Below are 6,285 nucleotides of genomic sequence, written 5' to 3'. Positions count from 1 at the left end.
ATTTAATTAATCCATTTAATTAAATCCGGTCCGTGAATTAATTAATCCAATTAATTAATTATGGGCTATAAATAACCAGCCCAATTAATTAATTTATCCAACGATTGTTAAATTAATTAATTGATAAATTGCAATCTTCCAATTCCCTTTTGTGTGCGACCCATCAGGTTTCCGATCACGATACCTAACGATGTGAAATATTATTTTGATCTAATCAAAATTGATAAATTAAAACACCTTTTTAATTTATCACAAATTCACATTTGTCGTCCCAGATTGACATCTAGCAATGTGTCAGGGCAATACATGTGACGAAAAATGCCACGTAGTATGACAAAATCAAACACGTTCGTTTATTGTGAAACTATAATCCCTTCGTCAATATGATCCAATTAATTACGAGATATGGAAGTGTGTCAATCCCGATCGATCATATCTTTCACTCCACTATTAAGTCAATATAAATCGAAAACTCCTTTTCGACTTATCAGTACACTTTGGCCAATGATTTCGTTATCGACTTAATTGAATGAAATGCAGATCATAATCTCTTACTATCTAAGAGTGACGAATTCTCTATTAATCATTCACAACCTTCATACTATTCTTGACATACCTGAACAATGCCGTATTATCAGCCCTTGGCAGAGCAACATCCAGCACCGTCAAAGCATGACTATCCTCATATAAGGTACTATGACGACATCAAGTCAAAGGACCAATCCCACTACCGAACGTTAGTGATTAACCATTAACACTCAGATAGTTTTCCATGTGAAATCTCTAAGCGGGTCTCCAATATTTTGTTTTATAACAAAACATCCACGTATTCATTCAAGTGTCACCACACTTTAACTTGTGAGATCAGCTACTTACTTCCCAAGTAAGAAATGCCACACGTGATGGACTATCAGTAATAACGATATCCGTATCTCATTATTACTTACGACCACGGACAATTTAAGATTCAATCATATGTAATTTGTATCTCACAAGCACAACTTCTTGTGATTAACAAATTACGAAGATTTGAATCTACGGACTATATTATTTAATTTAATAAAATAATAGATCTGCCATTAGATTCCATTAATTATTTATTAAAAGTATTTATGTCCAAGGTTAATTGGACCAAGGGCATTACACTTACAGATCATCTTGTTCAAATATTTTGTCACTTGCTCTTTTTCTTCCTCTGGCCTAACTGGTGCCGGACTTTTCTTCCTTCCTTTTCCAAACTTAATAAATACTGCCTTTGATTATATTTGTAGAGTCACTCTCGCATCAATTCCCCAAACTTGTCCTTCACAACAACTACGGGGCCCTTGTGAATCAGTTTTGAACCATTGTATACTTCCCTGAGAAGAACTGTATAAATTTGATATTTATTTGAAACATAGATTATGCTGGCTACTTAAGCAGCGAAACATTCAAATTCTATGGTAATAAAAATTCTCTTCTAAAATGAACTATTCTTAGAATCGGGGCTTTCTTCCAAATGCCAGCATAGTAATTCGTGCAATAAACCAACAATTCTTTTATCCATTTCCATTGATTCCTCCATCAAGCCCCTTGGTTCCCAATAACGCGATATATATGGAGTGGAATTAAACTCTCAAAACTTTTCCCATGATTTTACCAAATAGATGGCAATGAACAAGAAAAAAAAAGGTTCGCGACCCTCTTTTTAAGCTAATTCTTCAATTGCAGTAATTACTAAATCAGGCTGCCAGGATGTGAGCTCAATCTCCATTGTATTTCTCCTCCCAATATAATTGACAACTTGAAACATATCAGGATACTTGGGTACAATCTTGAGCAAATAATTGTGTGGAAATCCAAAATTCCTCTTCAATCCATTAAGTTTCGAGACATTAAGCCTCTGATTCGTGCTCATAATCAACAACTTTGCTAACCGCTTGAAAAAAAATGGTTCCAACATATTCTTAAAAGATTCTTCCTCCTTTACTAAAAATATCATTCGTTTAGTTAACCGACAGAGATATTTGTCATTCTCACAATATACTTCAAAACAACAGGGGTACTTTTTGATCCAGTTAAGAGCTTCGCCTTGAAGATCCAAAGACTTAAAAAATTTTCTGAAGGAAATCAACTGGCATGGCATCATCAAGCTATCTAATAATTATGTTTTTGATCTGATTATTCACTGCCCACCTATGATTTCGAGAGAAAGCTAATTCAAAATCCAGATCTTTCTTCATTGACCATAAAGAAAATATTCTCCTAAAATGAAGATTAATAAATGCAGCATACACATTAAAATTCCAACACCGGTCCTGCTACACAAACAGAGATTGAAAATAGGATTTAGTTCCAGGCTGACGTGGCATTCCCACACATATGCTGCCTATGCCCATTTCTCTACATTTTCTAATAATTCAAGAGGACATGTCAGCACATTTAAAAACCTGTCAATAGTGATGATCATTGACCATGTCCTCCTAGCTTTATTTATGTAGCTTTACAATGTTGGCTTACAATGTGAGCTGGCAAGGGGAAAAAGGAAAAAAAAACAATTGACAAAACAAAATAAAGACAACAATAATTGACTTTGCTATAGGAACTACAAAAGTGGCGGCATAAATGAAAATTGTAATTTAATAGACCCCGTTCAGAAGGAGACATTCATGACTAATACTCAAAATTTCTCCTCCACATTGTATGACATCGTCAGAGACTCACCTTTCTGGCGATGGCGTACCCATCCGGCATGAGCCCACCATTTGCAGAAGACCATCTACACAAAAAAACCCAAAATTTCTCTCTGACATTGTACGACACTGTCGAAGACTCACCTTCCCAACGACGACGTACCATCCAGCTTGAGCCCACCATTTACAGATGCATGTCAACATTTTCCCCAACGGTACAACCAATTTACTAGACAAAGGTAGTAGCTGCGATTGACGTTTAGAGACCAGCGGGAGGCACAATAATTTACAGAGGAACCCAACATTGTTCCGAGATTACCATTTCATCAACCCAACACTGTATCTCTCCTTCAACAGTCTAGAAAGCTTGACCACTGGTGGGTACAACCTCAAAACCTCGTTCAAAATCATAAATAACTATAAAATAAGAAAAAACATACAGATTATGTGAAGATATTTGTCATTAAGTTTGATATTATCACTTGCTAATGTTGAATCGCTTGCATTAATGTTAAATCCCGACTACATTAATTTCTAACCAACGGTTTTTGTATTATCCACCAACATTCAAAAATAAGAAAACCCAAATATCCATTATTATTAAATTTTTTGATGCAAAAATCAAAGTATACTTACAACTTTAAGTTGACTTAAACCTTCATAATCTGCATCTTTTGAACACCTTAGAGTTATTGTTTTTTGAATGGGACATTTAATTTTGACGCAGGCTGTGAAATTATAGAAGCAGTTGAAGATGATTCAAGATCGGAATCGAAAAATGCAAATGTGGAAGACAATATGAGCATATGTATGGATAAAACACCTTGACCACAATCATAAGACAAGTTCTTCGAAGTTGAGGTTGTATCGATGCAACTGAGAAATAAGTGCACATGTGAAATGGAAGATTGAAGTGAATGATATGACAAGGATTCCGTTGCACAAAAGTTTCAACCCTACAGTTTTTGAAACAGGTGGTTATGAAAATCTGACTTGTGTGCAAAAGGATTATAAGAACTACATCGAAAAAGTGAGGCGATTAAAACTTAGAGAGAAAGATGCTGCAGCAATAAAGTCTTACTTTTCAGAAATACAAGCACGGTGCCCCATTTGTTGTCACGTTCGGCTACATTGTCACATTCGATACATGTACCTGACTAATAAATACGATATGTCATTTGCCCCATTTGTTGGTGTAAATCACCACGGACAATCAACACTACTTGGCCGTGGTTTGTTATCAAAAAATACTTTTGTATTGCTGTTTGGAACATGGCTTGAGTGCATGCACGGTCAGGCTCCACATGGAACAATAACCGATCAAGACAGGGCCATACAAAATGTAATACAAATAGTTTTTCCTAATACGAAGTATAGATGGAGTTTATAGCATATTCTAAAGAAGTTACCAGAAAAGTTTGGTTACCATGTGGATAAGGGTTCGATATTTTTAGCTGTACACTTTTTGGTGTATGATTCACAGAATGTCGAAGAATTTGAAGCTGGTTGGAAAACAATGATAGATAAATATGAGTTGCAAGATAAAGAATGGTTGTCGGGTATTTACGATAATAGAGGTCGATGGGTTTCTTGCTTTCTAAAAACATCATTTGGGCCGGAATGTCGACGACAGAATGATTTGAGAGTATGAATGCCTTTTTTGATGGATATGTACACTCGAAAATGTCATTGAAGCAATTCGTGGAACAGTATGAACGTGTACTACGGAACAAGGTTGAGAAGGAGTTCCAAGCTGATTTTAAGTCATTCTTTCAATTGGTTTTGTGTGCAACAATGTATATAATTGAAAAGTAACTTCAAGCAGTATACACAATTTCAAAATTTAGGAAAGTACAAGCTGAGTTCACGACAAAGGTATATTAGGACATCATATCTATCGCGGGTGGTTGTACAGGGACGATGTGATATGCGGCGATCGATGGAAGAGAAAAAAATCATAGTCTTATTTAATAGAGAGAACTATGCAATTGTATGCAGCTGTCATTTGTTTAAGTTCTGCGGAATTATTTGCAGGCATGCGATCATAGTACTCATCCGTAATGACGTTACTGCCAATTTAGTGAAGTGTAGAACACCCAACAAATCACATTGATATGTTCAAAGAAGTAATCCCAATTCCTAATCAGTGAAGTAATCAAAGAAGTTGGAATATGCACGATCAAAACGGTGTTGTAAAAATGTGTAGTCATATAATTTTGTTTGATTTGAGCTAAAAGTACCAGAAAATATTTCATATAAATCCACTACATTTAGAAATTGATATGCGTACCCATTTTTACAAATAAACATCAACACATTTTGGCATTACATTATGATAATGTTGTTCAAATGAGAAAATTTCCAAATTGACATCGATTTTGCTTACACATAAATATAAGATTTGAGATAACTAAGCAAAACTCCACCAATAATCAAGCTGGTCCCTTGCCTTTGGTATTCAATTCGGGACTTGATTTTTTCCGTACAGATCTTCACGTTCACAGAAATGTGGAGTTCTTATTCATCGTTTAGTCGAACTTGCGACTAAAACATGCCGGACATATCGTCAGCTAATTCGATCGGATCTAGCTTCGGCAATGTAACACCAACGTTTTTTGCTTAACCACTTGATTCCCTTTCTTTGCACCACTCCTAGAAACCACATTTACGACTGCAACATTTGAATAATTTACCTTTGTTTGCAGTAGCTCGTTCTACCTTAAAGCACTTCTGAAAACCTTGGTTACACATTGGGCCTCGAACTTTTATCGAGCATTTGGAAAAAAGTGGGCCTTACTCCTGTAGCAGTGACATACTCCAAAGTTATTTCCTGGAATTCTAATATAGGATTTAGACACCAAGAACAAAAAGTTATACGATAAATGTGAAGTATGACCAATCATTTAGAGCACTTGCTCTACAACAAAGGCATTACCAAATACAACCTTCACGCAACCGAATACTTGCTCTAAAAAAAGTGTATTTTAACCTGAAATCTGGTACCACTAATCCTACTTTCACTAACACGAAAGTCTTTGGTGAACTAGCATCAACTCTTTTTGTACAATTTATAAATGTGTGAAATCCAATCAACAAAAAGTCTACCGACATTTTTAACAATGCTAAGCTTTTGTAATCTTCTCAATTCCCAGAATCGGTATCAACAAAGGCTTTTCAAGTGGTCTATGTTGAAGAAAAAACATGCCAAGAAGTGCACTCATCACAAGAACAAAAAAATTAAACAATAGTTGACACAAACAATATCCTACTCCATGTATAAAAATTCGAAAAACCAAGCAATTCTTCAAGAACCACTTTTATGAAAAATAGAGATATTATAAAGGCCTAGAATGCAAATTCATCCAAACACGGCAAGAAATCCCAAAATTTAAAGAAAAATTCGATTGAGTTCAGCATTCCAGTTTTGTGTAAAACTACCAAAAATGTCTAAGCGTTGAAGATTAGTAGGATTATCAATCGACCCAGATTTTGTTAAAGAAGAACAATATAGCTCGAATGCTTATGTAGTACATCAAATGGCATACACCTTAAATTTGTTTAAACCATGTACTTTCCTATCAAGCCAATGTGTTGAAATTTGGTGATTGATACT

General features: G+C 35.2%; 1 pseudogene; it reads right to left on the bottom strand.

The window, feature by feature from the left end:
* Positions 1–3,782, bottom strand: part of LOC111392269 — a 7,781-nt pseudogene extending 3,999 nt beyond the window's left edge.
* Positions 3,783–6,285: the final 2,503 nt, after the last annotated feature.

The sequence above is a fragment of the Olea europaea genome, chromosome 4, assembly GCF_002742605.1.
Source record: "Olea europaea var. sylvestris chromosome 4, O_europaea_v1, whole genome shotgun sequence".
NCBI classification, from domain to species: domain Eukaryota; kingdom Viridiplantae; phylum Streptophyta; class Magnoliopsida; order Lamiales; family Oleaceae; genus Olea; species Olea europaea.
Note: the sequence above shows the minus strand (reverse complement) of the source record. Positions and strands in the feature narration are given on the sequence as shown.